The sequence below is a fragment of the Botryllus schlosseri genome, chromosome 3 (genome assembly GCF_051294905.1).
Source record: "Botryllus schlosseri isolate E-star chromosome 3, Bs_hap1, whole genome shotgun sequence".
In the NCBI taxonomy this organism is placed as follows: Eukaryota; Metazoa; Chordata; class Ascidiacea; order Stolidobranchia; family Styelidae; genus Botryllus; species Botryllus schlosseri.
The window spans coordinates 11,934,860-11,959,117 of record NC_137238.1 but is presented as its reverse complement, the minus strand read 5'-3'; the positions used below and the strand labels follow the sequence as shown (position 1 = coordinate 11,959,117).

At 39.5% G+C, this 24,258-nt stretch overlaps 4 long non-coding RNA genes across 4 annotated transcripts; 3 read left to right on the top strand and 1 right to left on the bottom strand.

Annotated features, from left to right (window-relative positions):
• The first annotated feature begins 999 nt into the window (after nt 1–999).
• LOC145435786 (uncharacterized) lies at nt 1,000–2,026 on the top strand. Its single transcript, XR_013914021.1, has 2 exons — nt 1,000–1,334; nt 1,394–2,026. It is a non-coding gene; the product is annotated as an uncharacterized LOC145435786 (long non-coding RNA).
• Nucleotides 1,974–2,710, bottom strand: LOC145435787 (uncharacterized). Its single transcript, XR_013914022.1, has 2 exons — nt 2,285–2,710; nt 1,974–2,224 (listed from the first exon to the last, which is right to left on the bottom strand). It is a non-coding gene; the product is annotated as an uncharacterized LOC145435787 (long non-coding RNA).
• A 2,854-nt stretch (nt 2,711–5,564) lies between these two features.
• LOC145435785 (uncharacterized) lies at nt 5,565–6,147 on the top strand. Its single transcript, XR_013914020.1, has 2 exons — nt 5,565–6,012; nt 6,076–6,147. It is a non-coding gene; the product is annotated as an uncharacterized LOC145435785 (long non-coding RNA).
• A 5,876-nt stretch (nt 6,148–12,023) lies between these two features.
• LOC145434925 (uncharacterized) lies at nt 12,024–12,865 on the top strand. The gene is made up of 2 exons (XR_013913634.1): nt 12,024–12,118; nt 12,610–12,865. It is a non-coding gene; the product is annotated as an uncharacterized LOC145434925 (long non-coding RNA).
• The last annotated feature ends 11,393 nt before the right edge of the window (nt 12,866–24,258 follow it).

The window sequence follows — 24,258 nt, the reverse complement described above, 5'->3', positions numbered from 1 at the left end:
CTGACCATTTGTTAATGGCGGACAAGGCGACCTGTAATCAAGCCCCGAACTACTGCCATCTCCGGCTAAGCAAATTTGCGTTGTCACCATGTTACAGTTGCATTGTGGGGAATAGGCTGGACGACTTAGTACAGGCGCTTATGGAAAAACGTCCAGTTTTAAAATATATTTGATTCGTATTGGGTTTGTAGTATTTTATACGAATGGAGCTTTGAATGAATAATCATCGTAACATTCAGGATTTGTTTCAGCCCAATATCTCGTGTTTATATCTGTGTTATCTGTGTATTTTGACATGTCGAAGACATCTCGTTTTGGTGGTAGTGTTTGTTGCGCCTATGGGTGCAGTAAAAGGCAGAAAAAGATATCCACGGAGTCATATATGAGAAGTAATAGCGATGGTAGTAGCGATGAAGAGTCTTTGGTAAAGCGTCGGCATCCAAGAACATTTCACCGGTGAGTGAATGGCAGAATATGCAGGGCAGCAAGACTATCTTTGAAGAATCAGTTTCTATTTTTAATATCTCCTGACCATCACATTCAATCAATGTCCAGATAAGCCACAGCATTAATGAATAGGCATTTTGACCGGCCCGCAGAGAGTTTCTGCCGTCAAGGTAAAATCCTAATCTAAAAGTATAGACAAATTTTATGCGCCAAAGAATGGATCCAAGTTTGCCAACCTGAGAAAGACTGTCATGAAACCATTTGTTCTGTTCGGGTTTACATATATATTTACGAGCAAACATTTTCGACCATGAACAATTGAACATTAACAAGACAAGGCCGCATACCAATATAACTGGTGATATAAATTTCAGGGTTTGAGCAACGAAACACTCCTTGTTCATCAAAAAACCAGCCTTGTCGATAGGGCATCCGCAATAAGAATGCGCCAAATCTGATAGCCGAGCTTTAGGAGCAGGTAGGCTATATCATTGTCTAATTTATGACGGGTGTCAGCCAAAAATATTCGGGTTTATTTCAATATGAATATACTATTCAATTGTATATTAAAGGTCAACTGCATCTTCATAACAACTTTGCGGAATCATGTTCAGAATTTTTTTTCATAACGAAATTACCGACTTTCCGTGTTTCAACTCAATCGGAAATTGCCGTAATTTTGACTGAAAGTTCCAATATTGGCATGTTTACAGAAAAAGCAGAATGTGCATTGTGACGTCAAGTGAGTGACACATATTATCAACACCGGTCACAGCGGCTGTTTGTGTTCTCGCAGTTTTTATTCTAGTCAGTTATGGCCGAGGTTTCCATTGTAACGGATTTGCCAAGTGATATTGAGACTGAGTCCGAGTACTCGGATGTCGAATGTGAGTATCATTTTTTCACATGCTTACAAAATTACCGTTTAAATGTCGGATTGGTTCAGGTGTTGATGCGCTCGATCCCACGTCAGTGGAACCCCTTGCAGATTCATGATGATGGGTCATGATCAGCCTATAGCTTGCCCAGCGCAAGCCGCTCGTCGAGACTACATGAAATACAGTTGTATATATAGTCTGTAGTGTAATAGCTCGTTTCAGTCATGTATCTTGATATCTGACATCTTGATAAGTTTGTGCTGTAAGGAGGTTCCGAGAGTTACTGACAGAATTGAAGTGTATCACAGAATTGCCAGGATTCAATTCAGTGTGTCTGGACGTTGACGTATTGGAGATGTCCTACTATGGATATCGACAGGAATATGGCCGCAGAATAATAACATCGAGTTCGATGCATGAATATGGGATGAGTCTCTGATCCGGTTGCCAAATACTTTTCTCGCACTAATACACCTGTTTTCACTTTTCAGGAAGTTGAAACATACTGCCTACAGAAATTGTGTTCGCTGGGTATGGAGATTCTGTGGCAAAAACCAGCGGAAAATCCTGCCTGCATGCGTCGTTACTGCTGTCCGAACAAAATTTACGTCAAATTCTTACAAAGGATTCCAGTTCAGTAACGCCACATTGTAAATGTACACTGTACAGTTGTATTCCAAATAATAAACGCATACAACTAATCGACCAAAATAGCTACTGTGTCAGGCAGAAAAGCATATCGGGTTTTATGTCGGGCGATAGCTTCGCTTCCTCTCTAATTTTGATTATGCTGCTAGTCAGAGGAGGTGAAACGGTCTCAGCACAGTCGCTCAACTCAACAGTTTCTGGTCCAGTTCTGATGAGTGCTTGAACTTCTTCGACAAGCTCATTGCAGTATTCTAGAACATGCATAACAATATGACGAAATCTTATGATGCAGTCAGATCAAAGGCAGTTACCAAATGTTGAATTTTCAAGTATCTTGTGTCAAGTATCTTGTGGACAGAACATTCCCCATTTTTGTACGTTTCGGGTATTTGACCGCGGTGCTCCTTCTTTCGACATTTTCTGAGTTTTCGAGCAATTTTCATTGAAATGAAGGATTGCCAACTGCATCCTACAAAAAATGCATAGTAATTATGCCAAAATCTTATATAGGTTGTTTTGAATAGGCGAGAAACTGCAAGGTACCTACCTGGCTTTTTTGACTGAAATATGGTTGTAGTGATATAACTTTGGGCAGAAATGATTGAGGAGGGCATTGAATGATTCACTTACAGCAGTGTTTCCATTCGGCGATAGATGGCGTATGTCATTTTTCATTCGCGTTGAGTGGAGAATATCGCAAATCCTGTCATATGCCAATGAATCTGAAAATGGATTATCATAATCAGGGCTTTGGAGCAGCCGTAAATTTAAACTGCTCCAGCTCCGGCTCCGGAGCTTTCTTCTTTCATACATTAGCTCCGGCTCCAGCTCCGGAGCCGCATTATTACCACTGCTCCGGCTCCAGCTCCGGCTCCGGCTCCCGAAATTATCGAATTGGCATGTCTATATCAGGAGTGGCCAACCTGCGGGCCAAATGTGGCCCGCGAGAGGGTTTTGCGTGGCCCGCGATGTAATTTCCTATTATATTATCGAAAATGAATTGCTCAGATTGTGAACTTGCAATGCCAACCAAAGATTACAAGTCTGGCTGCAACACTTGAGATGTTGATGACTAATATATCAGTTACGACGCATTGGCAGGTCCAGGGTCCAGTCAAATTTTCAGTAAATCGTGGTACATTACAATAAACTAAAATAGTAGTGAAATTTTCTTCACGCTTCGCGTGTTTAATTGTCACACGATTTCTTGCTTGGTAGCCTACCGCTACTGAAAATGAAAAAAAAAACGCCTAATTTACCCTATTGAATCTAACTGTATTCGCAATTACGGGAGAAAGTCTTTTCGCGTTTGCTCTGGCATAAAGATCGTCGACAGTGAAATGTAGGCAAAAAATGATTATCGCATATTATCGGAGACCTTCGATATCGATGTGGTCAGACGCTGAATAGTCGTGTCCTTGCAAACTGAGTCTAGCAGGCGGTATACTATACAGTAGACCGCAATATACTCGAGTAATAATATAATTGACCTATAGTTTATATATAAACTCTGTAAATTTTACCCGCTTGGCGCGGCTAGTGGACCGCGCACTCGTTCGTCAATTGCATGTGCCCTTCCTGGTCTATATAGATTATACTAATCTACCCATAGGTTAGTTATCTATAGCGGGGCCTACGAATATCGTAGGCCCCGTCTATAGTAATATAGAGTCCGTCAGCCGTCAGTAACATCCGATGTAGCAACGAAGACATAGGTGCCGCCTTGCCGGCTTGTGATGTCATAATAAATACTTGTCAATTGTCGATAACATCATAGTTGCACTAGAACGGACTTTACTCTATGTCATTGCTGCACACAGCATTAAAATTCAGGCCTGCTGTTCAATTATGATAAATCAGCAGATGTGATTGTTGCATATATAATAGCATCTTATGAAATACGTCGGAGCCGGAGCTACTCCTCAAATAACGGGCTCCAGCTCCGGCTCCGGCTCCGGCCGAATTTTATGTAGAGCTCCAGCTCCGGCTCCAGCTCCGGTGAAAATGCCCGGCTCCGGGGCTCCGGCTCCGGGCTCCGGCTCCGGCTCCAAAGCCCTGATCATAATGGTAAACAACAGAATCAAAGATGCTATTCATTGTAACTTAAATTTAGGCCTATATGTATCATGTATATATGCTGAATGGAGCAGTTTGTTTCTTTTTGATACAGTGAAGTAGGCTATTTCATCTTTAAAGGATGTAACGGCATCTACACTACCCGTAAATCAAAATCTGGAGTATGAGCAGTTTTTGCAGTCTTGCTTGATTCTCAATGTGCTACCTAAACCAGACTCTTGCACGTCCGACTCTGATTGACACATTGGACAATGTTGAAAAATGCTCACCAGCTTTATTTCTGCCCACAATCACAAACTGGATCTTGCTATTCTCCAGACATTCCTCTGAATCTGAATGCCTGCAAATCAATATCTTGGTGAAGACTTGGTACAAATATGATTACACTGTTCAAGTACTCACTCTGACTCGCCATCTAACTCTGTTGGGTGGAAGCTATCTTGACAGGGATTGGATATCACTTTCACAGTCTTCATAATCCTCTCCAGCAATAGGGTTTGGACAGCGATGAAAAGACACTTTGGGTACCGAATATCGCGTATTCGAGCGACCATACGCGACACAAGATGTACCTCCGTGCCTCATCTTCTTCATACCTTCCATATTCACAATCAAATCCAGTATCAAAATCAATCCCAACACGAATAACTATCTGTTTACCACACTGAGCTATACCAGGACTTTTGTCGTGTCACTCACATGGCGTCATTTCATAGCTGAATGATTTCATATCCGTTTTTCGGCTTTTCGATTTATAATTTAAATTACTTGAAAACTATCATGTAATTTGAATTTTTATTATTATATTCATATTCCTAACCCCATAACGTACGAAATAAGACGAAGTCATTTTTTAGATGCAGTTGACCTTTAAAGTTCTGTACCTCCAAGACGCTGTTCAAATAGTGGTTATGTATATCACAGGATAAAATGGATTTCGTGGCGAGGTTTCAATCCCTACATTGGGACAAATTACGGAAATAATCCGGAAATTTTCATTTCAATCAACTGTTCACTAATTTGATGAGACTGACAACTTCAAATCGAGAAGGTTTCGCAGACAGTACGAAGTCACCCTGATTGACGTTACTATCTCCATATTTTTATTTTTTCCACAAACCGCAACAAAACGTCTCTAAACAGCAATATGTTTGTATCAACAGTTTAATGGAAAATTGGCAATGAAAATGAATTTCCACACTTCGATAGTTCATGCCAGACGATTATTACGATGATATGAGTCATGAGGTTTTAGCAGTTGTTGTGGAAACTGCCTCATGCTTTCCCAAATAAAATAAAAATTAGAATATCAACCATACTAAAAATTTAGAGGTCTCGCGGACCCCCAGTTGAGAACCGCTGCACTAGACAGTGACTATATATTTATGAAGTTTTAGTTCTAATTACTATACCTTTATTTTAGCCCTAGTTAACATAAAATTCACAAATTTCAGGCTTCGAACAACCGACGAGTGAGACCTTCTGCAGTTCCAGATAAGAAACGGCATAATGAAGCACAAACCGCGGAACCTGAAGTAGTTCTTCACGACCACAGCTAATGTGCGCACACGTCTCCTCGAAAAGTCGTTCAACAGCAACGCCGTAGGGTGGCAGAAATTAAAAAGAGGTTGGTTGCAGCCAGAATGAGAACATACCGTCTGCAAAAAAAAGTGAAAACTCTGGATGAGGTCATTGCATCTCTTAAGAAGAACAATTTGATAAGCGATACGTGTGTCACAAAAATTCAGTGGTCTACCAAGTGAGCTCTTGCAACGTATGAAGCTACAAGCTGGTGGAAGAGGAGTCAAATACTCAACTGCAATCATTTGCAATGACGCTTCAGTATTATTCCACTAAGGCATACAATTTTGTGCCCCGCAGTGGGGTGGCCTTGAATGTGACTGTGCCTGTGCTGCGTAAGAAGAGAAGAAATTCCATTAAATTGGAACTAAGATCAGAATCGGTTCGTTTATTATACCTCGTTCGCAGATATTAAGCCCTAACTTATCCCACATTTGACTTTCAGATCACCGTTAATTACGCCGAAGGCAACGTAAAGTCGATCACAATTAATTAATTTATTTCTGTTTTTATTTTTTTATGTTGTTATTTTAATAGAAAAATTCGTTTCTCATAACCGAAGCTGGTGTTTCTGAAAACGAAAGTTCAGCATTTTTGTACGAGACAGTACAGCGCGGTATTTCGTGTGACGAGGCAGTACAGCGCGTGTGACCACAGAAATGGTTGATCTAAAGCCAGGTTCGAGTGCTTCATCTAGTAGGTAGGCAAGTATCGTGGGCAGAAAAACTGAGTTGAAATGTTCACATCTCCAGTTGGTTTTGAATCTAATCTAATTTCTGGTTTCATGTAAGTGCAAAACGAGTCAAGCTTCATGTACACACGTATATGGGTAGCTATAGGTGTAATTATGATCAAATACATGTACGCCATTTAGATTGTATCTTGTGCCGTATTGATTCGATAAAATTAATATTTATTATCAACTCCCACAGTGCACAGATTGCTGTAACCAACATAGCCTCAATTTCACTGTGAATTGGGCAATTCTAGCTACATCTGAGTAAGGACCCATGCATTCCTTGTTTCTCTCATTCAATGAACTCATTCAGTCACTTCTACAGAAATTACTACCCCATCGCTACACATAGCAGACATATCTTTACTTTCTCTTTTTTGGATTTATTTAAATACGCTGAACCAATAAATACGTAGAATAACCACAATGGCATTCAATTGATTTCAGCAGTGCCTTTTGATATGTCCCATGATGCTGAATTTTCTCCATCAGCAATATTCACAGCCACCACGTAGCGGGCAGTTACAGCATTCACATCAGCTCCATTGCAGTATGAAGATTTTGAATCCAGGATAGGTAATTCTGAGGCACGCTCCGATAATAACTTCAAGCTGGCAATCGTAGATGCTTTTACTTCCTATAGATACATATATCTGAAAGATAACTGAACTGGCATTATACATCTTTTGACAGCTTGGTTATTTCTGTACACGTAAAATATGCTGGATACAACGAGTAAAGCAATCTACATCAGGAATATAACCACAAAAAAAATACATACGATGACACATAGACAACCTTATTTTACCACGAACAATCGAAACCACTTATATCTTCGACATGTCGAAATACACAGATAACACAGATATAAACACGAGATATTGGGCTGAAACAAATCCTGAATGTTACGATGATTATTCATTCAAAGCTCCATTCGTATAAAATACTACAAACCCAATACGAATCAAATATATTTTAAAACTGGACGTTTTTCCATAAGCTCCAGTACTAAATCGTCCAGCCTATTCCCCACAATGCAACTGTTTCTAGTGACAACGTAAAATCGCGAGTAGCGCACTCCAGTGTTTATATAGCTCAGTGCCTGTAATAGGTTACAGGCACTGAGCTATATAAACACTGGAGTGCGCAACTTACCGTGACGGCCGAGAAAATTGAAGAACAGCTCTGGCTACCTACTTGCGCACTGGTGCTTATGGTGAACAACTGGGATTCTCCGTGTTTTTACGCTTTTCGTGGGATTTTCTTCTGGAATAAGTATGATTTATCACAAAACTAACACAGACCATCTTCATAAACTATAGTATACCCTTTCTAATAGGTATGTCAGCCTTGAATGACGCCATGGATTGCATTTGCGACTTCCGTACCCATACCATAGATGGATGTAAAACGGCGAAGACTCGTGTGTAAATTCAAAGGATACTGCATTGCAACGACATGCCGGCGCGAATATTTCAACGATTCGCTTCTGACTACGTCAAATTCAACGTGAAGCAGTCTTGAGTAGCAGTGATGCTAATCGCCTTCGGTGTTGTTAGCTTGCGAGTACAGCAGGAACACTAAGTTTGCTCTCGATGTCTCAATGAAGTTATCTAAACCTAAATTGCCCTGTCCATGATTTTGCCACGGTTATTAAACTGTAATTGCACTATACGGTTCTATACACCAGAAATATTATCAACGAGATCATTGTGATATACGGTACTTTTATTTTAGCAATCCACATAGAAAGAGTATGGTTCAGCTGGGTGGTTCAGCTTGGAAATTCATAAATAGTTTTCAACGTTGCCGGAAATATGCCAGGAACCAGGGAAATTCATAAATAGTTTTTAACGTTGCCGGAAATATGCCAGTCTTTTGTGCCACCGAAATAAAGAAGGATAATTAGTTTCTTGCAGATTGAGACGACCAAATAGGCTTGTCATTGAATACGGTACCCTATAAAAGCAAAATATCAGAATCAGAACAACAAAACTAATTCATGTAATTGCTTGAGCATCATGCATTGCTGAACACTTGCATTTAAAACAGAACTAGCCAAGAAAGGAACATGTTGACATTGATGCTACTGAAATAATAAAATAATTCCTGGTGGAGTCGATATAGTTGCCGATTGTCAACATGGTCAATTTTCAATTCACGACATTGAAAAAATATATACATCAATTAAGAATGTTGAAATAGAGTCGTCCTGAAATACCAGCCTAGTGTGCCTGCCACTTTTGTAAACATAAAGTATGGGGAACTATCCAAGTCATTCGGAAGGTAGTTGCTGACGGCTGATGCCATTGGGAAATCGCTAATATTAATCTTCACTGATGCATCGAAAGAAAAAGGTTATGATCGTGTATAGATATCAGCAACGGTACATATCCATCCATAGCTATGTCATGAGTGACAATTTTTTTGAAATCTTGAAAATTTTCTCGTATATATTTTTATGTTGGTGTCGAGTAAGGGATACTGCATAATCAACAGTCGGGTGATTCCAAATGAACAGAAATGCACTTGAGCTTGAGCTCGCGATCAATATAAGTAGAAATGTCACCTATCCTTTTTGCCGGATAAAGTATGCGTTTAAAACAAATTTGATGAAATATTAGATGCAACAAACTGAGGCGATTAAACTCAAAACATTAACTGCAACAAACTTTTCAATTGGAAATTTTTCAAAAATTAAGATCTAACTCAGTGATTCCGGGGGGGGGGGGGGATTTTGAAATCTTTTGGGGGAAATCTGGCTTTAGGGTTGTATCGAAAGATACACTGGGTTCACGAGGTTTTAAGATTTTTATGGTAGAACTGTTAAAATATATGGAACTAGTTCTTTACAATTGTAATTTCTTTTGGCGATTTTTAGCTAGATGTATGTATGTATAATTATATATAAATGATTTCCGTAGAAATTCCACCCCCTATTTAAGTAAGGGTCTCGAGACGATTTCATTGGGTCTGTGTCAGCTTTTCAACCAAATTGGTACTAAGCACGGAAAAGTCAGGCCGCTGGTGCAAATAATCAAAAATCGTCAGATTATATTTTCATCTGAAAAAGACACACACAGATAGGAGCATGCCGAACGACCAGTTACAGTTTCTCAAACTGGCATCCACCTTGGCCTAGTGCTCGATGTCACAGTTCCTTTCGATGTTAGTCTCTATTCCGCGGCCTTTCTTGCTCTTTCCATTGTTTGAGAGCTCTTTTCATTTTTTGGAGCAGATCCTTTAATATTTTGAGGGCTTCCAATTTTCTCTCTTGATGTCTCTAATCCATTCGTTCTTTAGAACATCATTGCTTCCAGGGAGACTGAACACATACCATAGTAATAATCAGGTGTTCTTAGGCATTCCTTCAGCTGCAAACTAATTCATAATACAATCATCTGTTCATGTATCTGTAAATAGAAAATTTATAAAAGTGTCAAGCTGGCTTCAAGCAAAGTGTTGGATGAAAAATTGTCTCCTTTATAAATGCCAAAATCCCACAGATGAAAAGGAAGTGGATATCGCCGCTTAAACTGTGTTTCCTCATCCTCACTACCCTCGCTATAACTCCTGACAAACTCGATACTGCCTTCAAACGTTTTGTACAGCCATAAGCTTGTAACTTATAAATAAGCACAGCACATCTGACCGACTGATCCCCCCTGACATCTTGAAATCACCTGTACGTGGATGTGAAAATGCATACGGATGAAAAATTTAGAAGGATCACCTAGTGATCAGTGATATTAGTTCAGAGTTGTGAATCTTACTTCTATAGCTAACTGCTTCCTGTTCTGAGATCTGAGTTATCTCCTGTTCCTATATCGTACTTATTCTATTCCCACAATCCCCCGATGTTATAATCTGTAAGTTATCGGAATAAATGGTTTAGTATAAACGCAATATCAACAGATGGACGGCTGATAACTAACAGTTCCTGATTATTAGTCAGTTTTATGAAGGTACAATGCGTAAACGCATAAGCGCCCAGGTAAAATTTCCGACGACTAGGTAGCCAAGGAGACAAAATGGCTACGCTTCAATTGTCTCCGCTGGAGACAACATTGGGAATACGAGATGCGCACCGCTTGGTTACAGGTGACTGCTTTTTCTGAGATTCGTAGTAAACAATCAACGCACAACTGTGACATCACAACCAGCGTCTGGTTAGGTAAGTACATTAAGTAGTGAACAACACATGGAATATATATCAATTTATACGAAATTAGATGAAAAAGGGGACTACATGCAATGATAAATGTTTCTGTATGGAAAAAACGACCCAGATCAAACATTATAACGTGGCCAGTAAATATTATTGGTGTAATGAGTTAGCGGATGAATACCATTTATTTCGAAATCGTTCGAGTGTCGACGCAGAGATGGCCAGAGTCCGGTTCAGGAGCCGGAGCAGGATTTTGATGAATTTTACTGTGGCCCGATCGGAGCCGGATTCTGAAACTGCCTTATGAGCCGGATTTAAACAGGATTTGATATTCATAAAAAATATTTGGTGATGAAGGTTCAAGATATCTTATATTCAAGGAAAAAGCTGCTTCGATATTATTTCATTGCTATGGATCAAGCCCAGGCTGGTTCCGACAATAAATGATAACGTTGAAACCGCTGCTACCGGTCACGTCGTTGAAATCTGCAATGATAAGATTACTACTGGATGAGATGAGGATTGAGGACGAAGGCAGGCTCCAGCAAGCGAGCTGCAGAAGTGTTTGTTTTCGAATTCAGTTGTTCCTTAGATGTTGATTCTTATACTTCCTGTTCATCAGCCATTAGGGTACCTGATACCAGTTGTCAGGAGGACAGAAAAGCGAGGTATCGGTGTTGTTGCAGAATGCAGAGGTAACTCATGGTGATTCTGATTTCTGATGTCATTCGGAATGATTGTGTGGTGTGGTAATGTATGAATATATGCTGGCATGGTCAATTGGTCATGTTTATGATTTCGGAAACACACTAGAACTGAAGTACCACCGGTACTCTCTGATTGATTGTGCACATCATCATGCTGACTATATAATATTATATATATTTCCTATTCATTGCTGCTCTATCAACTCAAGTGATCATTTAGATTGATTCATCCATTTTATTTGATACATGTCTGTTCTGTGAAAATTTAGCTCCATTCTTCAGTAGTACTATTGGCCTAGTTGTCTTGGCCAAGTCACAATGCACAATAACTTATTTTGTTGTTGGCATCATGGCATGCCTGGGTTACTATGTTTACCTTCTCCGTATAGCAACTAATATTGCTTTCTCTGTTCTCACAGTCTTTTTAGCTCATTTCCCCTGCCTAGTTACTACTACTAGCATTTATATTCAAGATATATACCGTACCTAACATTATTGATTCGAAATGTGATATAAATAAACCCTTGTAAAGCATATAAACCCTTGTAAGGCATTACTTCATACTAATTTGTTGATTATAATATTCATATCTGTTTTACAGGCTATATTTAATGTGAAATAGCACTAAAGCAATAGCAGGATTTTTTCGGATCCTAATTTTGGTGCTCAACTGTCGGACTCCGAAATCCTATTTGACTGTCGGATCAGGACGGATACGGATTCCCAAAATCTGGAATCCGCCCATCTCTGGTGTCGAGTGGCCATTAGTGAGATTTGAGCAAAGCAAAGGGTGGAGCGAAGCTTGTTGTGCTTGAAGAAAGTGGACACGATCGTTAAAAATTCCTAGGAATGCTGAATGGAATACGCATCTTAAAAGGTAATACAGTACTACATAGTATTTGTTACCGTGAATATCTGACTCTGCACACCAGCCCTCGATGACTTAGACTTCATGATTGATATATTTCATTCGCCGCATTCTCTGTTCTATTTTGGGATATTTGTCGACTTATATAGTGACCACATACTCCGCTGCGAAGGGGTTGAAACTGTTGGCTTGGTAATGTCATTTTCGGGCCATAGCATAGATAATTAGATATGTTTTCATCCGCTGCTGGATTTGTTTGCCACACATGCCACCTTAAATTAGGAACTTTTTGCTTCAATACAGAGATAAAGTCATGAATCTCTGCTATGTCATGTAAAAGGCGGAGCCGTCATCACACAATGTACCAGTACCGGTATTTCAAAACATGTTATATTTTTGTTAGCCTATTTGTCTTAGTCTTTATAATGTCATGTCCACTGTCCAGTGTCCAGGTTAGGAACTTTGCTTTATATAGCGACTTACGCATGAATTCTTTTTAGTGGAACTGCAAGATACTACTTACACAGAAGGAATGAGAACGAGAAAAAGAAACAATTGGAAGTTTGGCCGGTGGTGGAATTAATTCACGTTTTCTTGAGACCACTCGTGTTACTGCATGTCTCCTAAAGAAGAATTAGACCTCAAGCAGCAATATTTTTCCATCGATAACCACTTCATCGTGATATCATGAATGAATATACAGTTTGTTCCAATGTCGTTTTGGAAATGTGAAGAAAATGTTGCGATATTTTTGCATCGGGTTGCTTTGCGATAGGTATGGATGTACGTGAATTTACAAGCTGGTATGTAACCTGATTTACAGGGACAGCATGTAGGTAGGTAGATGGTAAAATGACAGTCTCGATCGCAAATATACAGGAGAACATGTAGATTAGATATACCGGAGGTGACTGTAACATTACAGTCTGGCGTGTAAAGTGAGATTACCGGACGAGTGTAAGTTAAATTTACATTGACTAACGGTAATGTTAGATAACCACGAAATGTCTGGCTACCGTGCTTCCAAACATTTCGCGGTAAATCGAGGTTTTTATTTTTTACAGTGTAGACTACTTTAGCCGCCTAGCATTGGACGAATCTACCGACTACACAGAATTACATAGCTAATTATCTCGGTGCATTTTATCAGAGTGGACAGATTTGCAGAGGAAACGCTGGCAAGGAAAATGTGAAGAGGGGACCCGCGAAGAAATATCAACTTGAACAAGCTAACTTTTGTAACTATTGATGCAGGGCTCCATCCATGGAAGGAAAGAAGAACGTCGATTTTTTTGCTCAGAAATCACCCCGAACGCCAGACTTGTTCCCATATCACTGAGAGCTCAAAGTGATAAGTGCCTCTGTGAAGAAAAAGTTACCATAATCTTATGCTTGCTCGCTCACGCATTGAAACAGAAAGGTCGGTTCTCTGTTGGAAAGGGTTGAAGGTGCATATGCCGACCACGAATGAAATGCACGCTCCATGAAGGGTTTTGCTTGCGCCGCTGGAAGATAGATATTCTTACAAGAAACAGCAACTGTAAACTTACGAACACTGTCCATTAATGCTTCATGATGCATAAAAATGTACTAAATGCCCGTATACGACTGGTAAATAGGCGACAGTAGCCTTAATATAATGGTAGCCTATAAATACGTGGTAATAATGTTCTGCGGCCCGCGGCGTCTTTGGCTGTTCAAATGCGGCCCGTTATACAACGGAAGTTGAGAACCCCTGCGTTAGATGATTAAATTCCGAAACTTGATAATAACTTGCTTTCTGGATATAAATAACATTCAGACTATACATAAATTTCGAAAACTATGATGTCTATGCAAGACTATATTCGCCAGGTATTCTATCAATATGTGTATTTAGGACTTTGTATCTTCGCGGATAATATGAGCTCCCAGATAGCACCCATCAACGTTGAAGTAGGCGCGGTTTTTATGATGATATATCCTAGTGATTGGGCAGCAATATCATCACTAATTAATTAATATAAAATGCGATTTTGAGTGCAGACAGATCGCGGTTTTGATTTCCGAGGTCTCCACATTTTAACACTTATTATCAGCTCGCAGTATAACTGAATAGGACTTCATTCTGCCTGCATAATTTTTGCATGTCGAGTATAAGGGTAGTTAAATCAGTACTAAAATGCCAACGGACTAGCCGCAGGCGCGCGATTCTCGGCGCTATAATTAAACAAACACTTTCGCTGCAGGTACGCGATCCACAACGTTATAACGATAGGGACAAATTCGGTGTTTTTTGATGATATATTAAAATTCTACGCACATTTCGCACGATCAACATAATATTAATCCCCAGTAACGTAGTCAAAGCATAACGGAATTTACGCAAAATCGGTATTGCTCTGCAATAATTTTGATCAATATGTTTTGATAATGACTTGCTTCCGAGAAATAAATAACATTCATTATCAGAGGTGGTCAGTAACGCAGTACTTCTACTTTTTTGAAGTACTCAATTAGTTTTCCTCTATCTGGTACTTACTCAAGTAGATCTTTTTCTCGCTACTTCTACGTTTACTTCGTAAGATTTTGTGAACTACCTACTTACTTTTCGCTATTTTCAGTTTGTCAAGTAGAAGTAGTTTAATCCCCCAATAAGAAAGATAGCCTAAGGAATTTCGGGCTGTTTTCATGTATAGTACCAACATTTAATTTTCATAAAAGTCATGTAATACTCAGAATTTTCGTCGCGCTTCGCGAACAGTAGATGTGGAGTGCCAAATATGCTTTAACGAAAGCGTCGCTGAATATGATTTAGATACCGGGTTGCGTGGTTCCGTTCCCGCCGCATTGCCGCCTATATAGAATATTTCATTACAATAAGTATGTCCCCCATAACGTTTGATACAATGTGGAAATTACCTATTACCTAGCAGCCCATGACGTTTCCTAATCTGAAAAAGTGGAATGTGAATTTTTCAACGTTAGACCTATTTTGGCAGACCGCCGTTGAAACTTTCTGGACGAAAGACATGAAATATATTTTCTGCTTTGTAGAAGTCGCATATGTATTTTTCTTTCAATTACGAGTATTATACGTTGGGTTCTAATTATTGTTTCAGTTCTTTTGTCTGGAGAAAATACATGTTGAAGTTTTAAAACAAGTGTAGTAATGCCTTATATTTTCCGAAAAAAAGCTATACGCCATATGGCAATTTTACGATCTGCCATATTTTTAATTAACGTATACTAATCGCGAAAAGTGTTAAAGCCGTATCCGACACAACTTCTCCGTATTGCGCTTCTGCTGAGCTAGGGGCCGTATAATGCGGGGGAGGGCACCAAGGCATGATATTCTCTAAAACGGGGTGTTCGAGTGAACAAAGGATTAGTAAGAATCGCATTTACATATCAATACTATCATATACATCCCATGATGTGGGCGACTGCTTATTCTGTCAAAAATTGACACCTCCTGGGATGCATCAATATGAATCAAGCTCTCTACTCCTTCAGCATTACTCCATTTGCAGCTTTTGACAGTCCATGCGAACGAATTACGATTGTTTTCACAATTAGTTACTTACTTGAGTAGATTTAAAGTCTGTCAATTCTACTTCTACTTCAAGTAGTTTTGGGTTGCCTATGTAAGAAGTAATTCTACTCGTACCTGAGAAGATCTTTTTCGTCGCTACTTCTACTTCTAGTTGAGTAGCTTTCTTGACTACTTTGACCACCTCATGTTCATTATACGTTATATGATACTTTTACTTGATATTCTATTATCTGTATTTAGGGCTAATGCGACTTATAGCACTATGTATCGATAATAATTTGTTTCCGAGAAATAAATAACAGTCATTATACGTTAGATCAGTGGTTCCCAACCTTTTTCGGTGTCGGGGCCAAATTTAGAATTTCAGAGTACGGTCGGGCCGCACGAATACCGGGACAATGAAACGGACCCAAAATAGTAATCAAAATGTGAAAATTGGCATTGTTCCGATCAATCGCTCTAAGCCATTGGCCTTTGTTATGGTAATTGTGTTGCTGCGCTCCCATTGTTCAGAACAATCGATCTTTGGTGGCTATTTCGGAGCAGTTTTATTGCCCTGGCGAGATCTCAATTCGTATTTTTGGAATCAGTACGACAGTAGCTTTCAAATTACTCGGACGCTTGGGTCGTAAGCTGTAGGACTACCAATTATGCTGCTTTCGGGGCCGTTTAGTAAGTCAGCTTTTATTGCCTAAGCGCGCGAAGCGCGAAAATTTTCGGTAACTCATAATTGAATCGGTCAATATGATCGGGAATCGCATATATATTGCTATCAATTTTTATCCTCTCTCTGCTCACGTAATCAGTTTTACAGGTAGAGCCGAGGGAGGTGTGTTTGAAAAGGTATACCTCTCATTAATAATTAAACATCTCCGGGCGTATATCCGTTGGCAGGAACGAAAGAGCACTTCGTGAGCCCCCCTCCCCCAAAAATACTTTGGTCTTCGGCTCCGATAGGGTGAAAAACCTACCCCTATCACCTTGTTCGCTTTTACCGCGAAATTAGCTGTACCGTTAAGTGAACCAGCGCCAAGTGCGAAATTTTCGATAATTTGTGATAGAATCGCTCAATATTATTGGGAATTGCATATATAGGCTATTGCTATCAATTTCTTGTCCTCGCTGCTCACGTAATCATATTTACCGGTAAAGCTAAGTGAGGTGTCTTGGACATTGTAGAACCCGTTGGTATGACCACGTAATATGATGTTATTTCGTGACCTCCTGTCTGCTATATCAAAAAATATAGAATCGCCCAAACGTAGGCTACTAAACTAAGAGACGCACACAATTTCAAATTGGTATTTCTTCACTGAAATATAATTTGTCCGTGCGATATGATATGTGTCTTGTGAGGTTCAGATTGCCAAGACAGTATATTGTATATATAACGAAGCTTCGGTCAGCATAAGGGCAGTCCTTTTCGGTCAAGGTTTTCTGACGCACTTCTTGGAGTCGCATGTTACATGGCGAAAAACTTAAGATGTCGTGGTGCGTCGTGGCGCGGTAATGGCAAACGCCGATATGCCCATTTCGATAAATATATTTTTTGGAGGGGATAAGTACCCAAAAGCCAAGATATTTGGCAGCATGAAATCACGCCTAAAGTAAAAAGATGCACAAATTAAAAAAAAAAATACTCCATAATTTATGCTTATTCACGAAATAATTTTGAGCCCCCTTCGAGCTCGCCCCCTCCCCAATTGTAGGGTGTGGCGTGCCGCAGTTATGGTCTTGTCTATACCCATATCTATAGCTACTGCTCGTTCAAAGATAGGGCACATTGCATTGAAACAGCAGGGACGTAACGTTAGTAGTCTACTCACGACATTCCTGCAATCCTAATTAAAAACTCCAGACTCCAAGCCAAGTACGTTCATTTTATAAATATAAAACTTTATTTTTTGTCAATACTCGATTTCCTAATATTTTGTGGGGGCCGCAAGAAGGCTATCTGCGGGCCGCATGCGGCCCTCGGGGCCGCGGTTGGGAATCACTGTTCTAAAGCATTGTAGATACACAGTTTTATCTACGTTTTATTAACGATCCCGATTTGCGTGAAGAACGCGTTAAAACGCGTCGACACAAAAACCGACTTAAAACTATCCTGCTAGTCTTTAATATGAACCAAATAAAAACGTTTTTTAACCTCAATGGGCTGTTTCGTGTTTGCTGGGATATGATCAGGACTGAATACAAGAAAACGTATTGCTCTATCAAGTATGCCGGACCCCAATTGTGGAACAGCATCTCGCCGGCTATCCGACAGTCGTCGAGCATGTCCGCATTCAAGTCGAAATACAAGCAATTTCTTCTAAATCAATACTAGCCAGTCTTCAGGATTACCGGACCACGACCTATCATCGACCTCGCCCTCCGCCGCATGCCACCCCATTTTGTCGGTTAAGTCTTATAGTCTCTGCATTACTTTTCATCCAGTGTACATGCCTCTTATTTACTTCGCCTAGGCTAAGGTGGGTGTCTGATCTTAATGGCTACTCCAAGTTGTTTCGACACCTTCCTGTCTTTTCATTGTATCGCAGTCTTGTGATGTTTTGAAACGATGAAAATATTAATAAACCTGATTGATTGATTAATTGCGATAGGATTTGCTTAAGTTTCATCTATATCGTAAAATGCGTTTTCGCGACTCAGAATGACTTATCGCGATGGAAAATAGCAAAAATAAATCGAAAAATTTTCGAAGTCCCACCTTGCAATATTTGAGTTCTACAAAATACCCTTCGAAATACCCTTCTAACCGTTAGATGTTTTCGGCCATATAACTTTACCAAAGGCCCATTGCTTTCGGACTATATATGTTCACGAGAACACTATCAGCAATACACTCATAAACGATGAATGCAAGACGTCAAAACGTAAACATTCAATTATAATATAGTTTATTGAGTTTCACAATAACCAGCTATTCAAATCTTGAGCTTAGATCACCGAGACCGTTGTATGCAATTAACATTATAGGCAACCATTCGACAATATTCAACTAGCATTAATGTTTTCGATATAGTGCATCATGTATAGCGACACGCTGATCAATTCAAATTGAACAATGAGCCCCCCGTACAATTATGAAGCCCGATTTGCGTTGAATATTAACGATACCAACAAATCGGAAGATCTCTTTTCCCTCTACATCTATGGTAGAGGTAGCATTCCATTGACTACGAATAACTCGAGATTCTGTGGGATTGAAATCGCAATCAAATAATATGAGAGTATCTTTTCCAGCTTTCAGAACTTGGACAAACGCATCTGGCCTATATCGCAACACCGCAATATGTGCGTATACAAAACGATACACAGTTATTTTTAGTACCATCCGTACGACTTATGTTCAGCTTGCAGTGCAACTGAATAGGGCTTCATACTAATACATGAAAAATTTTTGCATGCCGAGAATACGGGTAATTATATCATCAGTAATGGTCGGAGGCGAGTCATTTGAACCTTATCGGCATCTGAGATGCTAGGCGCTCTAGCGTAGCACGGAATCGTGGAGTTTTAACTCTTACACTTCTACTAAACTTCTACACTGAGTCTTTTAAAGTAGATAGAAACGAAAAACTGATCGAAAAAATTACGAAGTTTGGATGCGGCATATTCAAGTTTTTCAAAAATTATTCACACCCATGAGTCGAAATATTGGTAAGTAGCTTATGTTTTCGTGATAGGATAAGCACGAGTGTGCAAATTTCGATGTTGTGCAAATACCACAAACTTTGCTTGCTTTCAGAGTTGGCAACTAAATGTATAACAGACTTTACTCTGAACATTTTATCTAGTAGATCTTTTTCGGTGTTCTAAATTTGATGTTGCTCCATACCGATTTGGAAGATAGCACACTCAATTTCGTAAAGTATCTAGATAACTACTCCGATTAAACTCTTACATTTCTACTAAACTTCCACACTGAATCATGTATTTTGTATAGTATGTTCTGATTTTACTAAAGAACCTAAATTCGGCATAGATAGGGACTATTTTCCAATCTACCAAAGACCTTTTTTGTAAAATAAATACTAATTTTATTATTAACAAGTCGAACAATTTTACATCGAATTATTCGAATCGACTATGTATATTGCATAGGTGTGAGGTGAAATAGAACGGATTTTACGCGAAAGTTGGTATTAATCTATGCTGATTTTTGATGGTAATCGATATCGAGGTTGGAAACCAGATTTTGCATTCTGTATCATACCGATAACATCACACACTGTGCCAAGTTTCAAGGTTATCATTCGGTGATTAGGAAATTAATTACGTTTTGGAAGTCGAGTATACAAACTGCATATGAGCTCTGCGATCTAGTCAAACGCATAACAGAATTGACGCAAAATTCCGGATTTGTAAAATGAATACTAATCTTATTAAAGCACCAGGCACTTCACGACGGATTTGGTAAAGTAGACAGAAAAACCACTTTTGTATGGCGAACTAAAGACTTTTTCACTTGATTTATGATTTTATAAAATTAATGCTAAACTTATTAAGTTGTCGATTATCCCGGAACGCAGCAAGAAAAATGGTATGAATTTTGTAAAGCAGATAGAAAACTGCACTATTCCGATGCACTAAAGACTTTACACTCCGGATTTTGTGTGGTATATACTAATTTTACATTGGGAGTATTCAGTAAACTTTAATCCAGTGATCCTCCATCTATTTTCAATCACGATCCTCCTATTAGTCTAGGCTTCGAACCCTACACCCAGTACGTTGTATGGGGATTAATATTTTATAGTCAAATATAGCGTATCGAGACTCCGTGAAACTTACTCGGAAATAGTTACTTCTACTCTAATTTAAAAGATTTCTCAGATATCGTAGCAATGGAACTGGGTTGGCCGAGCGGTTAAGGCGATGGACTTAAGTTTCAATGAACAAGTGTTCACGTGAGTTCAAACCCCATACCCAGTACGTATTATGGGGATTAATATTTTTAGATTCAATGTAGCGTATCGAGTACTTTTTCCAGCGCATTAGAGATTTCGTAAGCTTTACTCAAGTTTTCTAAAATGTAGATTATACAAGTACTTCCCTAATATCCAAAATACTTGTTCGCTCGAGTTAAAGCCGCAGCGCTTTGAACGGAGGTTTTCGATAATATCCAACATGCGGACTCATTTCGAAGGGTATTTTGTAGAACTCAAATATTGCAAGGTGGGACTTCGAAAATTTTTCGATTTATTTTTGCTATTTTCCATCGCGATAAGTCATTCTGAGTCGCGAAAACGCATTTTACGATATAGATGAAACTTAAGCAAATCCTATCGCAATTAATCAATCAATCAGGTTTATTAATATTTTCATCGTTTCAAAACATCACAAGACTGCGATACAATGAAAAGACAGGAAGGTGTCGAAACAACTTGGAGTAGCCATTAAGATCAGACACCCACCTTAGCCTAGGCGAAGTAAATAAGAGGCATGTACACTGGATGAAAAGTAATGCAGAGACTATAAGACTTAACCGACAAAATGGGGTGGCATGCGGCGGAGGGCGAGGTCGATGATAGGTCGTGGTCCGGTAATCCTGAAGACTGGCTAGTATTGATTTAGAAGAAATTGCTTGTATTTCGACTTGAATGCGGACATGCTCGACGACTGTCGGATAGCCGGCGAGATGCTGTTCCACAATTGGGGTCCGGCATACTTGATAGAGCAATACGTTTTCTTGTATTCAGTCCTGATCATATCCCAGCAAACACGAAACAGCCCATTGAGGTTAAAAAACGTTTTTATTTGGTTCATATTAAAGACTAGCAGGATAGTTTTAAGTCGGTTTTTGTGTCGACGCGTTTTAACGCGTTCTTCACGCAAATCGGGATCGTTAATAAAACGTAGATAAAACTGTGTATCTACAATGCTTTAGAACAGTGATTCCCAACCGCGGCCCCGAGGGCCGCATGCGGCCCGCAGATAGCCTTCTTGCGGCCCCCACAAAATATTAGGAAATCGAGTATTGACAAAAAATAAAGTTTTATATTTATAAAATGAACGTACTTGGCTTGGAGTCTGGAGTTTTTAATTAGGATTGCAGGAATGTCGTGAGTAGACTACTAACGTTACGTCCCTGCTGTTTCAATGCAATGTGCCCTATCTTTGAACGAGCAGTAGCTATAGATATGGGTATAGACAAGACCATAACTGCGGCACGCCACACCCTACAATTGGGGAGGGGGCGAGCTCGAAGGGGGCTCAAAATTATTTCGTGAATAAGCATAAATTATGGAGTATTTTTTTTTTTAATTTGTGCATCTTTTTACTTTAGGCGTGATTTCATGCTGCCAAATATCTTGGCTTTTGGGTACTTATCCCCTCCAAAAAATATATTTATCGAAATGGGCATATCGGCGTTTGCCATTACCGCGCCACGACGCACCACGACATCTTAAGTTTTTCGCCATGTAACATGCGACTCCAAGAAGTGCGTCAGAAAACCTTGACCGAAAAGGACTGCCCTTATGCTGACCGAAGCTTCGTTATATATACAATATACTGTCTTGGCAATCTGAACCTCACAAGACACATATCATATCGCACGGACAAATTATATTTCAGTGAAGAAATACCAATTTGAAATTGTGTGCGTCTCTTAGTTTAGTAGCCTACGTTTGGGCGATTCTATATTTTTTGATATAGCAGACAGGAGGTCACGAAATAACATCATATTACGTGGTCATACCAACGGGTTCTACAATGTCCAAGACACCTCACTTAGCTTTACCGGTAAATATGATTACGTGAGCAGCGAGGACAAGAAATTGATAGCAATAGCCTATATATGCAATTCCCAATAATATTGAGCGATTCTATCACAAATTATCGAAAATTTCGCACTTGGCGCTGGTTCACTTAACGGTACAGCTAATTTCGCGGTAAAAGCGAACAAGGTGATAGGGGTAGGTTTTTCACCCTATCGGAGCCGAAGACCAAAGTATTTTTGGGGGAGGGGGGCTCACGAAGTGCTCTTTCGTTCCTGCCAACGGATATACGCCCGGAGATGTTTAATTATTAATGAGAGGTATACCTTTTCAAACACACCTCCCTCGGCTCTACCTGTAAAACTGATTACGTGAGCAGAGAGAGGATAAAAATTGATAGCAATATATATGCGATTCCCGATCATATTGACCGATTCAATTATGAGTTACCGAAAATTTTCGCGCTTCGCGCGCTTAGGCAATAAAAGCTGACTTACTAAACGGCCCCGAAAGCAGCATAATTGGTAGTCCTACAGCTTACGACCCAAGCGTCCGAGTAATTTGAAAGCTACTGTCGTACTGATTCCAAAAATACGAATTGAGATCTCGCCAGGGCAATAAAACTGCTCCGAAATAGCCACCAAAGATCGATTGTTCTGAACAATGGGAGCGCAGCAACACAATTACCATAACAAAGGCCAATGGCTTAGAGCGATTGATCGGAACAATGCCAATTTTCACATTTTGATTACTATTTTGGGTCCGTTTCATTGTCCCGGTATTCGTGCGGCCCGACCGTACTCTGAAATTCTAAATTTGGCCCCGACACCGAAAAAGGTTGGGAACCACTGATCTAACGTATAATGACTGTTATTTATTTCTCGGAAACAAATTATTATCGATACATAGTGCTATAAGTCGCATTAGCCCTAAATACAGATAATAGAATATCAAGTAAAAGTATCATATAACGTATAATGAACATGAGGTGGTCAAAGTAGTCAAGAAAGCTACTCAACTAGAAGTAGAAGTAGCGACGAAAAAGATCTTCTCAGGTACGAGTAGAATTACTTCTTACATAGGCAACCCAAAACTACTTGAAGTAGAAGTAGGATTGACAGACTTTAAATCTACTCAAGTAAGTAACTAATTGTGAAAACAATCGTAATTCGTTCGCATGGACTGTCAAAAGCTGCAAATGGAGTAATGCTGAAGGAGTAGAGAGCTTGATTCATATTGATGCATCCCAGGAGGTGTCAATTTTTGACAGAATAAGCAGTCGCCCACATCATGGGATGTATATGATAGTATTGATATGTAAATGCGATTCTTACTAATCCTTTGTTCACTCGAACACCCCGTTTTAGAGAATATCATGCCTTGGTGCCCTCCCCCGCATTATACGGCCCCTAGCTCAGCAGAAGCGCAATACGGAGAAGTTGTGTCGGATACGGCTTTAACACTTTTCGCGATTAGTATACGTTAATTAAAAATATGGCAGATCGTAAAATTGCCATATGGCGTATAGCTTTTTTTCGGAAAATATAAGGCATTACTACACTTGTTTTAAAACTTCAACATGTATTTTCTCCAGACAAAAGAACTGAAACAATAATTAGAACCCAACGTATAATACTCGTAATTGAAAGAAAAATACATATGCGACTTCTACAAAGCAGAAAATATATTTCATGTCTTTCGTCCAGAAAGTTTCAACGGCGGTCTGCCAAAATAGGTCTAACGTTGAAAAATTCACATTCCACTTTTTCAGATTAGGAAACGTCATGGGCTGCTAGGTAATAGGTAATTTCCACATTGTATCAAACGTTATGGGGGACATACTTATTGTAATGAAATATTCTATATAGGCGGCAATGCGGCGGGAA